Raw genomic sequence first — 12,371 nt, 5'->3', positions numbered from 1 at the left:
TTATGACTTGGCTTATATGCTTCAACTTCTACCTGGCCCCTGTGGCAGACATCAGATCTTTCTCAATAAGCATTCTAGAAGATCACTATCCATTGATTTTAGCAGGTGGAGACAGAGCTGAGGCTTGGACTCCACACCTTCTGGATCTTCTCCCATATCTTCCATGGCCAAAAATCCAAGACACGCCTGAAAAAAAAGGACTTGATAAATTAACTCTTGCTAGAGCTGCAAGGGATCTGAGTGATTTCATCCAAACTCCGCATTGTATGGATGGTGTGGCAGCCCGTAGCCTGAGCAAACAGGCCTGCAGATCTTGGTGCACAGCAGTCTGCGTGACCTAGGCAGCTAATGTTTAACCTATTGTCTTTGTAAGCCAGCAAAGAGAAAAAGGGTAAATTGACCTTAAAATGTAACTTTATGGGAAGCAGGCAGGTGAGAGGCTCTTAGTCTCACAGAAAGAGCAAAATGTAATTGTTCAAGTGTTATTCTAGTCCTTCCTGCACCAGCCCTCAGGTCAGAGTGACCTGTTCCTGCGTCAATGCTCCTCCACCTTTTGTCTTAAACTCTTATAAATGGCTTGCTGTCCTCTTTGCATTGTGCAGTCGACTTCCCTGTGAATGCGATGCCCGGCCTAAGAGAGCCGTCATGACCTCTCCATGACTTCTCACCCTGTACGTAAGCCCTGAATAACAGTTCATGTATCAGAAAATGCTTGTTGTCTTCTTTGGCTTCTGGACAAATTATTCAGAGGGGAAATGACTTGCCAAGTTCACCTAGCAAGTTTAGTGGCCACGATACAGCTGGGACCTATTTCTTCTTTTCCGCTGTGTCTGGTTGCTTGTTTCTTCTTTATTGAGGCTCCCAGCAGTTTCTAGGCAGCCTGCTTCTGGACCAGGGGTTTCTGAGTGCTGACAATGTGCCAGAGCCCATGCATAACGCTTTCTATGTGCCTTTTTGGTCCTCACAACAATTCTGTGCGACTGGTTGTATTCTGTTCCCATTTTACAGTCAAGGAATCTGATGCTCAGAAAAAAAAAGTCAACAGAAAGCTGCAGGACCGGGGTTCAGACCCAGGAGTCCACGCTGCTCCCCACAGCCCTCGAGTGCTTTCCATGTTGCCTCCCTGTCAGACTACGAGGCCCTCTAGGGCAAGGAGAGCGTCTCCTTCAGTTTGTGTCGCTGACCCTACCGTTGAATATCTGAATCACCTAATCTACTCCAAGGTTCTCCAGCTCTGCTGAAAAAGACCCTTACCACAGGACACTAGCCCCTATCTGGGAACTCCTCCTTTGGCACCTGCCCAGCCCTGAGTGCAGCCATTTCTCAGTAGAAACCAGCCCCATCCTTCCCAAATTTAGCTACATTAGAATCCATAATCTGTCATGCTGCAGAGTGGTCACAGGGTGGCAGTAGATGTCCATGCGTAAAATCTCCTGGTCCAGCCTGAACCACCTCCTTTAAAGGATAGTTTATTCATTGACTATCTTTTCTTCTAGGTACTTGTTCAGGGACTTTCTATCCATGAACCCAGATAATGTACACAAAAGCCCCATGAGGTAGAAATTTGTTCATTATTTTTCTAGATGAGAGGCCTTTCCCTGCTCTTTGGCTATATTTAAAATCCTTACCTGCATAGGCTAAACCCTACCTAGTAAACCCTTGAGTCAGAATCCAGGAGTTCAAACTCCAGTTCCTTGGTCAATTTTCTTGGCCTCTCCTGGACTCCTTGTGCTCATCTGTAAAATGGGGTTGAAATGGAAGCCACCCCTTTGGGTGGGAGTGAGGAGGGCATGAGATACACCTAGAGCACAAGCTTGGTGGTTGGCACACAGCAAGTGCTCAATAAATGTTAGCCACTATTATTGTCACTGTATCAGTCTCATTTCCTGCCCATCTCTCCCTTGCTTTCCTAGGAATCTAAATTCCTGCACTTCTCCTTTACAATTATCATCTCATTTATCTATGTTCACTAGGTGGCAAGCTTGCTGAGCACTGTCTTCATTCCAAATGTGGCGAAATGACCACAGTAGGGGAGCCCATAGCTATCCCTTCTCTAGTGCTTACTAAGTGCCAGGTAGTGTTCCAAGAGCTTTCTCCATGTATTCACTGATTTGGGTCCACATTTAGTCCTCGGAATGGTACCCTGAGGATAGTACCATTACCCTCACCATCACCCCCCTTTTATAGGTGGGAAAACTGAAGCACAAGAAAACAAAACAAGAAATGTGCTCAAGGACTCCCAGCCTAGCAAATGCAGTGCCTGGATTCAAACAAAAGTCACTCAAGACACATTTGTCAAGTGAACGGGGGAGTTGTCCAAGATCACCTGAAAGGGCCAGAGCAAGAATTCCAACCTGGGTCTGTCTGGTTTCCAGTGCACCCTTCCCCAAAGGAAAGCCTCTGCTTGTTACAGTTCTCTCCACACCCTCCCGCCTTAGTTCACACCTGCCCACTTGGAGCTCAGGCTCTGCTTTCTCTTTCTGGACCTCATTTGCCCTGCTCTGCCCTCTCCCTATCTCAGGCCCTTCCTCCCACAGGCTCCCTCCCTCCTGTCTGCCCAGGGGCTGCAGGGGTATAGGCTGCGTGTAGCAGGAAGGGCTGCAGGGAGTGGTAGCAGTTAGCCCGCTTGCCACCCCTCTCTCGGAGATGTGTTCTCCCCTTCGGCTTGGCCAGGCTGTCTGTCCTGCCCTCTCCTGGCAGTGTTCTTTTCACACAATCCTCCTCATTTCTTTACCTCTCTCTTTTCTTTTCTCCTCCTTCTCTTTCCACTTTTAAAACTCACTCCAATAGTCACTTCTTTGGGGGTATTTTCTGATTTCTCTTCTCCATGGGCCACGTTCAGGTTTTTAGAACTGGGAACAGAAACTATGATATTTGTTGTTACATACAGGGTTGAAATGTTCCCAGTCAAATGTCAGACTATGGGGATTTCAGAGACCCCATTTAGTTTCTCTTTTTGCCCTTTTCCTGCAAACTTCCTTCTTCTAAGTTCTGCCTCCTTGGGTGGCCTGTTTCCCAGTTTATTTTGAGGTCACTCTCTTGTCCCCAAATTCACTCCAGAACATCCCCAGAGAGACAATACCTGTCCCAATGCCCAGCATCAAGACTGTTAAGAAAAAAGAACAAGGTTGGGAAAATGTCAAGGACAAATTAAACTCAAAAGAGGAAAATGTCCCTATGAAAGCATCTATTAAAAAGTGGTACTTTTCCCAGTTGGGCTTGATTGAGTCACTGATTCATCCATTTACTCACTTACCCACTGAGTCAGTCACCAGGCACGTGCTGAGTGCCGTATCCCAGGTGCTACACTGAGGTCAGGACACAACAGGGAAGCAGACATAGTAACAACTATTCATTGCCATCATAGATTTATTGAGCACCTACTAAGTGCTAGGCACTGTTCTCAGTGTTTAAGATACAGCAAAGAACAACACAGACAGAAGCCCTGGCCTCATGGAGCTTGTTTTCCAGCTGAGGCAGCATAAGTTAAATGGGGTGTTAGAAAGTGATTCCTGCTGTGAAAAAAGAAGTAGAACAAGGTAAGGGGGATTGGAGGGTGCCGGGAGGAGTAAGTGTAGTATTAAATTGGGTGGTTAGGATAGGCCTCATTCACTTAAAGGAAGTAGGGGAGTTAGCCAGATGGACACCAGAGGGAACAGCATTTATGATAGGGGAACAGCCAGTACAGAGCCCTTAGGGTGGGAGCATGCCTAGGGTGTCGAAGGAAAAGCAAGGAGGCCAGTGACTGGAGCAGACTGAGTGAGGGGCAGAGTAGCAGGCAAAGTTGGAGTTGGGGGTGGGGGGCAGGTCATGTCAAACCTTAGAGGCCACAGAAAGGACTTTGGGTCTCACTCTGAGTGAAATGGGAGCCGTTGCAGAGGAGTGACGTGACCTAACTCATTTTAAAGGAGCACTCTGGCGTCTCTGCTGAGAACCAACTGGAGGCCGGGGTCGGGGAAGGGAGACCAGCATAGGCTCATTCGGGTTCTGCTTAGACCTGCAGCGGGAGGCAGTGAGAATGGGTCAGATTCTGGATATACTCCCAAGGTGGAGCCAGTAGGATTTGCTGATATATTGAAGTTGGGTATGAGGGAAAGAGAAGAGTTGGAAAGGGCTCTAAAGTATTTCCTCTGAGCATCTGGAAAGAGGGAGTTGACTTTAATAAGAGACAAGGGGCTGGCGGAGCAAGATGGTGGCATAGAGAGGTGTGGAATTTAGTTAGTCCTCTAGAGCAACTAGTAAATGTTAGGTTTCTCGAACGGGAAGAGAAGAGATCCTCTTCTCCTGCGGCTGGGCGCAGACCGGCTGAAGTCCAAGATGGCGACAGGCTGAGCGAGGGGAGCAGTACGGCTTATACAGGATGGTTGGCGGGAAGTTCTTTGTCCAGGGAAGGGGAGCTGGCAGATCTAGGTTGGCAGCTTCTCAGTGGCTACTTTGGGGAAGGGGTAGCTGGCAGGTTTCCATTGGTTGGCTTCAGAGCAGGAACTTGGGAGCAGGGAAGTTTAAATTGTAAACGTTATTACAAACTTGCAGAATTCCTAAGGGTGGGGGGCGGTGGCTGATCCCAGACTTGCAGCATTTCTAAGGGTGGGGGGTGGGGCACTGCCTCACATTCCAGATTTTTTCTAGGGATGCTGAGGGGCGCAGATCTGTGTTTCTGTATCTGCTTCCAGCTGGTGGGGGGTGTAGAGTTGTCCTTAAGATTCGTTGTGGGGTAGTGGCTGGTAAGGGTGTGTTCATTGGAGGAGTAGCATGTCACCCACAGCTTGATTAGTCATGGATTGTATTGTCCTGTGGATAAATTCAACTAAAAGTCATAAGAGACTGGGTCCTAGGAGGAGGATTAAGGCAATCATTAATAGAGGGGTTAGGAGAAGTATTAGCATAAAACATGGAGGACATGAGAAGTAGGATAGGAGAGAGCCAAGCCGGGATGAATTGTCAACCACATTTTCTTTAGCTCTTTAAATAACTTCTTTGTTTTCTTTTAGGACTTTAAGATTTTCTACTACCTGTCCTGTGGTGTTAATGAAGAAACAGCAAGTTTCATTTAATAAAGCACAAGGCACCCCCTGCTACAGTGGTTAGTCTGTCCAGGACTCTTCTGTTTTGCAGGACCACATCCGCTAAGCTATTTCAATAGTTTTGTTGTTTTTTTTTGTGGCCATTACAGTGGCATCCAAGACTTATGCATCATAATAAAGATGTTTAAAACTGCTCTTTCTAACAAAGGGATGCCTGCAAATCAGAAAAAGCTTTAGAAAATTGAACAGGGGTAAGTAAAAGCTATGAAACTATGCCATCAACCCCAACTATTTAGACTGAAGATTTGTTAGTCAGCCCTTATAGTCAGGGAGAGCAGAGTAAGTGGCCCCTGTTTCTATAAGAAACGAAATTGGCTTACCTGCTACTGAGTTTCCCGAGGTTTTGTGCAGGTGATCGTAGCGCGGCCTTGTGCGGTTTCCAGGCACTTTCAGTCTTCCACCGCTAGTCCCAGGAGTTCTGGGAGGTCAAAGCTGGGGGGTCTTAGTCGAGTGGGTAACCGGTGTCCCCATGCCTTGAGGCGGGGGTCAGTCGGACTTCCAGTGACCCTCGTACTTGCAGAGCAGGCACAGCCCCAGGGGGGTTCGTGAATTTGGGTATTGCCTGCCTCAGTGCCCAGGCTGTCTGCATTTAAGATACGCTCCAGGTGGGGTTTTCCCTTTAGGTTTAGGAGAGCCTCGGATTTCTTTCAGTTCTGAGGCAAGAAGCTGGTAAGCCTGAGTGCAAGATTTGGCTTTGGCTTCCTCCTTAAGTTTTTTTTGCTGGGCCTTTTCTATATCTCCATTGTTAAAAACTTTTAAGGCTAGATTAATTAGCTTGCTTTGGTTAGTTTGGGGCCCTGTTTTTTTGCTTTTGGAGTTTTCAGCAGATGTCAGGGACTGACTGAGAAACAAAATGCATGTGGAGGTGTAAGGTGCCTTCAGGGGAGTCTGGGTTAAGATTAGTATAACACTGGAGGGCTTCTCTAAGTCTAGCTAGAAAGGCTGCTGGTTTTTTGCCATTTTGTTGGGAGATCTCCTTTAGTTTATCAAAATTAACCACTTTGTGTGCAGCTGCTTGCAGTCCCACAGCGAGACAAGTTATTATAAGTTTGCGAGACTGTCGTCCAGGCTTCCCCTCCTGATAATTCCAATTGGGTTGCTCTCCGGGCACTGCAGTAGCTCCCATGGGACTATTAGTAGGGTCCTGTCTATTTAAGGTGTCTGCATGAGTCTGAGCTGCCAGCTGTACTCATTCTTCCTCTTCAGGGGTGAAGCAGGTAGAGAGAATGACAGAGAGATATCGCCAGGTGAGTTCGTAGGACATAGTAAGGTACTGAAATTCTTTGAGAAATCGGGCAGGGTCAGTAGAGTACGAGCCTAGGGGCTGTTTAATTTGGGAAAGGTCAGAAAGAGAGAAGGGTTCATGGACGCAGATGGGCCCCTCTGGTCTAGACATTTCTTGCAAGGGGAGAAGGCTAATATCAGGAGGATCAGGTCCTTCACGGGGAAGGAAAGGAGGGTTGAGATTCTGAGGTGGAATCTGGAGATGGGGGAGGGTTGTTTCCTGGCTGTGTTTCAAGAACAGCTTCAGCTTGGCCAGGAGGGGCTGCATAAGGAGGAGGAAGAGAAGGAGAATTGAGGAGAAGGTCTTCAGAAGGATAGAAGAAAGAGTCGGGAGGAGGAGGAAGACAGGAAGGGTTAGGAGGAGGGAGAGGAGAAAAAGAGTCAGAAGGAGGGGGTGGAGAAGGAGTACTGGGCTTGGAGATAGGTGGTTTTGTGAAAGGGGAATGGAGAAGGATTTGATAAATGGAACAAGTTTGGCAGAGAGAGGGGTGCCTGCACAAGTCGAAGAAGGCCTGGACATATAGGACTTCACTCCACTTGCCAAGAGACTGACAGTAATTGTCAAGGTTAAAAAGAATCTGGGGATCAAGGGTTCCATTTTCTGGCCAGGTTGATTCATTATCTAATTTGTATTGTGGCCATGCAGAATTGTAATAGAAAATAAGCCTTTTAGGTTTTAGATCCATTCTGAGGCTGTTTTCTTTGCCCATGATTAGAGTGAGGGTGTATAGGGTAAGGAGAAATTCCAGCTCTCAAGTTTAGGAACAATCAAGAGGATGTCCCCTCTTGAGAGTTCCCAAGCCCCAAGGCAGTAGTAGGTGGAGGAGTGGATGGAGACATTCCACCGTCTCCTTCGTTCCTGGGGTCCAGGACCCGGCAGAGGCAGCTCTTACCTACTGCTAGGATTTCGGTGAGTGTTGTTCCGGGCAACAGAGAAAAAGAGAGTGCCAGAGGGGAAAGAGAGGGCATGTTCTCCTTACCCTGAGGTGATTCACTGGTGTGGGTGCTAAAGTCAGGCAAGTGGATTCCGACCCTTCTTTTGGAGATTTGTCTCTTTTCTCTATCCCAGGTTCTGGCACCAAAATGTTAGGTTTTTCGACCGGGAAGAGAACAGACCAAAACACAATCAAAGGAGCTTTATTGTACAGGCAGGCTGAAGCCTAAGATGGCAAAAGCCCTGAGTGAGGGGAGTGGTAGAGCTTATATAGGATGGTTGGTGGGAAGTTCTTTGCCCAGGGAAGGGGAGCTGGCAGTTTCTCAGTGGCTACCTTGAGGAAGGGGGTAGCTGACAGGTTTCCATTGGCTGGCTTGAGAGCTGGAACTTGGGAGTGGGAAAGTTTAAATTTTAAATGTTATTACAAACTTGCAGAATTCCTAAGGGTGGGGAATGGTGGCTGATCGGGGACTTGCAGAATTTCTAAGGGCAAGGGGTGGGGTACTGCCTAACAGTAAATAACCAGGAACAACTAGTAAATAATCTGGAACAACTGTTGGGAGATATCCATGACTGGGCACACATCATACACCAGCCTGGAATGGGTAGAACAGCTGAGACCATAGCACAGACTCGTAAGTAAAGCTCTGCAAACCCCGAGCTGGCACCCTTCCACCCTTGGACATGGCAGACTGAGCTAAAACAATTCCGTGTGGAAAAAATAAACAGGTTACAGGGAAAGTAACTCACCTAAACTCCAATCGTGGTTTATATAGCAAATTTGGACTACTGAATACAAGCTACAAGCACAGATAATCCCAGACAGAGCAAGAAGGGAAGCAGGTTCCTTCCAGCAGGGAGGAGGCAGGGCTAACAGGGGAAAAAAATACATAAATAAATAAAAACAGAGACTTTTGGAGATGGCTGAGCTCAGAATACTGAAAGATGGCTGTGTCCCAAGAAAAGGGGCACAGAGAACTGGATACCAACTCCGGTAGACCGGGGAAACTGGGGTTGGGGACTGGCTCTGAAAAGGGGCTTTTGCTCTTTTTCCTTTTTTTTTCCTCTCACTCTAAGTAACCCATTAGAGAAAGCCTCAGGCATTTTCAATTCAGTGCAGACCCAGAGGAGTTAACAGAGTCAGAAAGACAAAGGAGGAATTCAAGTAGAGAAGATAACTCCCTAGGGAGTGTATCTTCTCTAAGAAAAAGCAGGTGGGACCAGCTCAACTGGCTGCCCTCTCTCAGAGAATTCAGACCTCAGAGCCTGGGGGAGAACAAAGAAACCAGAAACAACTTAAAATTGGCTTCTGACCCTCGGCCCCTTGCGAGGACAGGGTCTGCTGAGAATTAAAGGGGCCACACCACTTTACACCAGTGGGGAGCTGTGGGCTGACAAGTGCCACCTGCTGGGCAGGATAGGAAAAGCACAGAGTCTAGCAGCCTCATAGGAAGGTTTGTCAATCTTCTAGAATTCACCCTCAGGGAAACCTGATGCTGAATACAGTCTCCTCCTGAGACCTGAGCCCCTCTGGTCTGGGAAAATCTGATTGGGGTAATCAAGGAAACCAGATGCCTAGACAACAGAAAATAAAAAAAATCATACTAGGAAAAACGAAGCTATGAGCCAGTCAAAGGAACAAACTTGCACTTCAACTGAGTTACAGGAATTAAAACAACTAATTATTAATCAAACAAATCTCCTAAATCAATTCAAAAATCAATCAAAAAATCAAATCAATGAGTTGAGGGAAGATATGGCAAAGGAGATGAAGGATATAAAGAACACATTGGGAGAACATAGGGAAGAAATTGAAAGTTTGAAAAAACAATTGGCAGGACATATGGGAATGAAAGGCACAACACAAGGGATGAAGGACACAATGGAGACATGTACAGGAGCAGGTTTGAAGAGGCAGAAGAAAATATTTATGAACTGGAGAACAGGACATCTGAAACCCTACATGCAAAGAACAGATGGGGAAAAGAATGGAAAAACATGAGCAATGTCTCAACTGAGTGACAACATGTACATGTCATGGGGGTCCCAGAAGGGGAAAAGAAGGGAAAAAAGGAAGAGGCAATAATGGAGGAAATAATCAATGAAAATTTCCCATCTTTTATGAAAGACATAAAATTACAGATCCAAGAAGCACAGCAAACCCCAAACAGCATAGATCTGAATAGACATATGCCAAGATACTTAATAATCAGATTATCAAATGTCAAAGACAGAATTCTGAAAGCAGCAAGAGAAAAGGGATCTTCTCTTTCCCATACAAGGGAAGATCAGTAAGATCATGTGCAGATTTATCAGTAGAAACCATGGAGGTGAGAAGGCAGTGGTATGATATATTTAAGATAATGAAAGAGAAAACCCACCAACCAAGAATTTTATATCCGGCAAAACTGTCCTTCAAATATGAGGGAGAGTAAAATATTCTCAGACAGACAATGAGAGAGTTTGTGAACAAGATACCTGCTTTATGGGAAATACTAAAAGCACTATAGACAGACAGGAAAAGACAGGAGAGAGAGGTTTGAAGCACAATTTTGGGAGATGATAACACAATAATGTAAGTGAACTGAACAAAGATGACTGTGAGTATGGTTGAAAGAGAATGGTTAGGGGCACTTAGGACACGAGAAGGAAAGATAGAAGACAAAGACTGGGATTGTATAGCTTAGTGAAACTTAGAGTGGTCAGTGCTTGTGACAAAATGTGCAAATATGTTTTTACATGGGGGAGAACAAATGAATGTCATCTTTGCAAGTTGTTAAAAAGGGGGTGGTATTGGGGGGAAAATACAATCAATGGAAACTACAGTCTATAGTTAACAGTAACATTGCAATATGTTTTCCTTAATTGTTAACAAAGGTAATATACCAAAGCCAAATGCCTACAAGAGGGGGACACAAGGGAGGGATATAGGATTCTTGGTGTTAGTGTTGTTGTATGACTTTTTTATTGTAGTTTATTTTAATTTTACCTTTTCTTTTGTTGCTTTTTAGTTGCCATTTTTTCTTTCTTTTTCTTTTGTCTTTTTACTTTTTTTACCTCTTCCTCTTTCTTTGTGGAAGAAATGGAAATATCCTTATATAGATGGTGGTTGTGAATACAGAACTACATGATTGTACAGGGAACCACTGATTGTTTACTTGGGATGAAATGTTTGGTGCATGAATAAAAATGTCTGAAGAATGAACACAGGGTCACAAGTACTGGAGAAAATGTGGAGAAAGGGGTGTACCTAATCGCTGTCGGTAGGGAAGTAGAATGGTTCAACCCATCTGGGAGGTAGTGTGGTGGTTCCACAGGAAGCTAAGCATGGGGTTGACATATGGTCCTGCAATCCAGTGATTGGGTATTTACATGGAAGAACTGAGAAGAGGGACATGAATGGACATTTTCACAGTGGGTTTTATGGTGTCAATATTCATGATTTGCAGTGGATGGAGGTGGCCTAAGGGACATCATCTGGTGAACAGAATGGCAAACTGTGGTGTATATATACAATGAAGTATTGGGCTGCTATGAGGAGGAGTGAAGTTATGAGGTGAATGGACATTGAGGGCAACACGTTGGGTGAAAGAAACCAGAAATGAAAAGAAAAACATTATAATGCCTCACTAATACAGACTAACTATAATGTGCAAACTGTGAGACCTGAGCCTGAGAGCATAGGTTATCGGGGGAAGGCTTATTGTAAAGGTTCCTAGATTGTAAGCTCTTACAGCAATTACATCTATTCCTGAGTTGTAATGGTTATTTATAAACTCTGAGATGCTGAGCTCCTTGTGTATAACTCGGTAGGTCCCTGGAAATTTGGGTATCTTTGTGACACCTGAAACTCAGAACCAGAGTCTGACAGCTATGAATGTTAGCGTTACCTCATACAGCAAATGTTAAGGAGTCTGGAAAAAAAAAAAAAAAAAAAAGCGGACTTCAATTAGAGCTGTGAACAAAATGGACTTTGTTAGGAATAAGATAAATCAAACTAAAGGATAAAAGATACTGTTGACAGTGTTTTTAAAACTTCAACATCTGTGTGAGACCAAAGGAAGAGATGTTTATTAAGTGCAAAATCTATATTGTTTGTAACACACTTTATGATTTGACTTGCATGATCAGTTTATTCAAACAACATATTTACATGGAACGTTGAATAGGAAGTGAAATTTGGTTGGTTTGTATAAGCTAGTGTGAAACCCCAATATATCCTGTAGTAATTTGGGCAGAGAATAAAAATGTATCTGCAAAGGCCCCTTGAGAGACTGGGGAAAAATGTGGCAGGTTGGGACTGAGGCAAATCAGGCCAAGGGTGAAGGGCGATACTGACTGGGTTTTGGAGCTGCAACTTTTGTGCAACACCAAGGGAGGAGATGTTTGTTTGGTGCGGGATCTGCATTTTCTGTAGCACACTAGATAGTTTAGCTTGTTCGATCAATTTGCTTGATCACCATAGGTGTGTGGAGCTGTGAATGGGAAGTGGGACTTGGTGAGTTTGAACAGGCTGGGGTGAAATCCCCATACATCCCAGAGTGATATGGGCAGAGAGTAAAAGTGTATTTGCAGGCCCCCCCAAGGAACTGGGGAGAAATGTGGAAATGCTGGACTTCCCCACCTGGACTATCTTTTTTTAATTCATTTTTATTGAGATATAGTCACATACCATGCAGTCTTACAAAGCGTACATTCAGTTGTTCACAGTACCATTGTATAGTTGTGCATTCATCAACAAAATTAATTTTTGAACATTTTCATTACCACACAAACAAAAATAATAAGAATAAAAATTAAAGTGAAAAAGAACAAATAAAATAAAAGAGAGCACTGGGTGCCTTTTTTTTTGCCCCCATTTTTCTGCTCATCCATCCATACACTGGACAAAGGGGAATGTGGTCCATATGGCTTTCCCAATCACATTGTCACCCCCCCATAAGCTACATTTTTATACAATCATCTTCAAGATTCATGGGTTCTGGGTTGTAGTTTGATAGTTTCAGGTATTTACTGCTAGCTATTCCAATTCATTAGAACCTAAAAAGGGTTGTCTATATTGTGCATAA

Source organism: Choloepus didactylus, chromosome 2, assembly GCF_015220235.1.
Source record: "Choloepus didactylus isolate mChoDid1 chromosome 2, mChoDid1.pri, whole genome shotgun sequence".
NCBI classification, from domain to species: Eukaryota; Metazoa; Chordata; class Mammalia; order Pilosa; family Megalonychidae; genus Choloepus; species Choloepus didactylus.
The sequence above is the reverse complement of the archived record's forward strand: the minus strand, read 5'-3'. Positions refer to the sequence as shown.